The sequence below is a fragment of the Bufo bufo genome, chromosome 3, assembly GCF_905171765.1.
Source record: "Bufo bufo chromosome 3, aBufBuf1.1, whole genome shotgun sequence".
NCBI classification, from domain to species: Eukaryota; Metazoa; Chordata; class Amphibia; order Anura; family Bufonidae; genus Bufo; species Bufo bufo.
In genome coordinates, this window is record NC_053391.1 from 166,130,946 (window position 1) to 166,134,940 (window position 3,995).

At 45.4% G+C, this 3,995-nt stretch overlaps 1 pseudogene; it reads right to left on the minus strand.

The window, feature by feature from the left end:
• Positions 1-221: 221 nt before the first annotated feature.
• On the minus strand, positions 222-400 carry LOC120996716 (annotated as a pseudogene).
• Positions 401-3,995: the final 3,595 nt, after the last annotated feature.

Below are 3,995 nucleotides of genomic sequence, written 5' to 3' on the forward strand. Positions count from 1 at the left end.
ATTAAACTGATAGGAATAGTACTACTTAACACACCACTCATATCTGGTGGCACAGTACATTGTGCGCCGTGCCCCAAATTGGAAGTAGGAGGACCGACCAAGCATTTTTTTCCATCTCTAGGTTCCTCAAATCTATTCCATACATGTCCCCTGATAGGGGACGTAACAGGGATTAAACTGATAGGAATAGTACTACTTAAACACACCACTCATATCTTGTGTCACAGTACATTGCAAGGCGTACGCGCAGTGCCCCAAATTGGAAGTAAGAGGACCGACCAAGCATCTTTTTCCATCTCCCGGTTCCTAAAATCTATTCCATACACCGGCCCCTGATAGGGGACAAAACAGAGATTAAACTGTTAAGAACAGATTTTTTTTTAATAAAAAAAAAAGAAAATAGCCTCTGCGGAGCTGGGTATTTTTTGGCCGCGTTACTGAACGCTCATGCACAATGGCTGTAGGCTCATGCGTCCTTTTGCAGAGGTAACAAACCTGGTCAGTCAAACCCAAGGCAACATCATCGACCTCATCCTATATGCGTTTTTTCTGGAGCGTGCCCTGCGAAGAGTGCTGGATCAGGCCGTAGATGAGCATGAAGAGGAAGAGTTGTGGTCACCATCACCACCAGAAGCAGCCTTGTCGTTGGCGATTGCTGGACCTGCGGCAACGCAGAGAAGGGAGTCTGAAGAAGAGGAGTCGGAGGAGGAAGGTGGCTTTGAGGAGGTGGAAGACCAACCACAGCAGGCGTCCCAGGGGGCTTGTTGTCACCTTTCGGGGACCCTTGGTGTTGTACATGGCTGGGTGGAGGAAGAGACCTTCAATGACGTCAGTGAGGACAAGGAACGGGACATGGCTAGCTTGGTATCCAACCTTGTGCAAATGGGGAGTTTGCAGTTGTGCAAATGGACTGTTTGCAGTTGTTTGCGGTGCGTTAAACGGGGAGTTTGCACTGTGAAGCGTGCGTATCCCTTACACTACCTGATCGATACAACATCATACCTGATGTTTTAAAGCCTGTTATTCCAAACAATTTGGGAATGTTAGGTGATTTATGCCCTTTATGGATTAAAACCTGACTCTGCGTCAACTACGTAATTTTCCATAGGAGTTTTGCCATGGATCCCCCACCGGCATGCCACAGTCCAGGTGTTAGTCCCCTTGAAACAACTTTTCCATCAGTATTGTGGCCAGAAAGAGTCCCTGTGGGTTTTAAAATTCGCCTACCTATTGAAGTCTATGGCGGTTCGCCTGGTTCGCCCGTTCGCAAACATTTGCGAAAATTCACGTTCTCCGTTTGCGAACTGAAAATTTTATGTTTGCGACATCTCTAATTAGCACCAATTTGTCAATAAAATGAATGGGCTCCACGTTGGTGCTAATACCCTCCTTGCGAGTCTCTACGTGGAGACCTTGTATAGCTCCATACCTCACCGAGAGGGATGCAAGGCTGTACGGTATTTTTTTTACAGGAACATGGCAGTGAGTATAGCAGGCATAATTAATTTGTCATCACTGTTTTAGACTTCATCTTACATCACAATGTCTTCCTGTTTAATCGTTGCTATTACCACCAGCTCAGGGGCGTGGCCATGGGCAGTCCCTGCGCACCGTCCTTTGCAAACTTATACCTTGGCTGGTGGGAAAGGGAGACAGTATTTGGAGATTAGATGAATGTCTGGTCAAGTCACATCACGATGTGGGTAAGATACATCGATGATGAGTTGATCTTTTGGGATGGCACGGTACAGGAGTTCAATGATTTAGTGAAAACCTTGAATATGGCCTTTTTTTCACCTCTGAAATCAATCCCACAAAGATCACATTTCTTGACCTAACCATTTTGAAAGCAGAGGATGGCAAGATACACACAAGTTTGTATCGTAAAAATACGGTGACAAATACACTACATTGCTCCACTGGGAGAGTTGCCACCCGTGCCCATTGAAAAAGGGAATCACGAAGGGACAAATCCTTTGGGTACGTCAGAACTGCTCATACTTTTCGGACTTTTAGATTAAGGCTGGTGTTCTGACCAATAGATTTGTGAATAGTGGGTACCCTCGTAGGGTCCTCTCTACTGCTTAACAGCATTCCCTTTCCTGTGTCCGTCAATCACTCCTTAATCCCCGCGAGAGGGGGGATGGTCTGGGACTGGTACGGCTAATTGCCAATTTTGATGGGGCAAATGGTCCCATTCAGGATATCCTTCGGAGGCATTGAGGGATTCTACAGATGGATCCCGACGTTGGTCATCTTGTTAGCCCCACTCCTGCTGTCACGTATCGAAGGGGTCGCAATTTGAAGGTTCGCCTTTGCCACCGTTTTTTCCAGGAATCGACTCCATTGTCTTGGCTGGTTAATCCCTTAAAAGGGACATTTTGCTGTAGCGGGTGCATAGCATGCAACTCCATAAAGTCTGGATCCACATTCTGCAGTATGGTTATGACAAAATCATATACCATCCGTACCTTCATCAATTGCAGATCTTCAGGACTGATCTATCTGATTACTTGTACTTGCTGCATTCAATACGTGGAGAAGACTATTTGCGAGTTCCGACGCCGTATAGGAGAACACTTTAATGACATTCCTTTAAATGTTGACACCCTGGTTGCCCGTCATGTTAATACTCAGCATCTAGGTGACATACAGGCAATAGGTTTTCAGGGGATTGAGGTGGTACGACCCTCCCCACGTGGGGGCAATTTGGATCAACGAGTGTTACAAAAGGAGGCCCAATGGACCTTTAAACTGGGCACCTTGGACTCAATGATCACATCTCATATGGCAGCTTTATTGAATGGTCATGGCTAGTATCCATTTGAATAGTTGCATCCCACACAGGTAATAGAAAATATTGCTTGTATGACACATATGTATATTTACACGTGTTATGAGTGATATATAATACTCCGATGACACATATGTATATTTACACATGTTATGGGTGATATCCGATACTCCGATCGGAATGTTCTTCATGTGTTATGTATGACATCACGTGGGTTCCCCCCTTTCCTCCTTTTTTAATTTCCCTCTTTCTGTTAATTTGGATGTTCCAAAGGGAGGTTGGTTGTCGACAGCCTGCCTTTCCCTGTCATTATGCATCTAGTCATCCCATCCTATATCGGAGTTATCCCTGTCATTGTTCTACCTCTATTACTTTTTCACATACCTGACAGTGGGCATCCCTTATTGTATGCGTACGATTGTGGTGCCGGGAGCTGACAGGCAGTGTGTGCCGTCCCCTTACCCGCTGTTCATCCGCATGAGATCCCCGCATCATATGGTGGGAGAGGCCTCTTCTATAAAAAGAAGCATGTTCGGCCGAACTAGCGCAGAAGCTGTCACCACGCTGGTGGGACAGCCGATGCTCTCTATATTTTCAAGCATCCAATATAGCTCCTGATGAATATTGGTTAGAGGAAACGCGTTGGGCCAGGACGTGCTGCTGTAGTCAGTAGAAGCAGAGATAATGAAGTAGTTGTCATTCCTATTAGTACAGCGGAGTATTCCCTTCATCTGTCATATAAACCAGATACCATACAGATGAATTTGGGACTCCTCTGCAATTTCCATATAGGGGGTCTGTACGAATTCCCTAGTGGATACCCCTGTGGATCTAGACTAATAGGCTTGTGTCTCTCTTTGCACTGAAACCATAGGTGTGTGTTTGTATTAACACACAGTTGTTTGCCTCTCCTCCCCTGTATCTAAAGGGCTGTAATTGGCTTTGGTTTCAGCAAAGTGTGGCATTTGGCTGTCTATCATTTCACTCACTTGTGGAGTGTTTTAAGTTTATGATACACTCCAGGCTCAGTGTTTGGAAACGTTAATAGCCTAAAATATATATCCCCCCTGTGGTACCAACAGGAGGGTGGTGATGTACTAGGCACACATATTTCACCTTATACACTCAAGTACTCATGTATTAAAGTCCTCTGAGTGCGGTTTCTGTGTGTTCACCACAAATGGGAATTTTTAAAGGATTC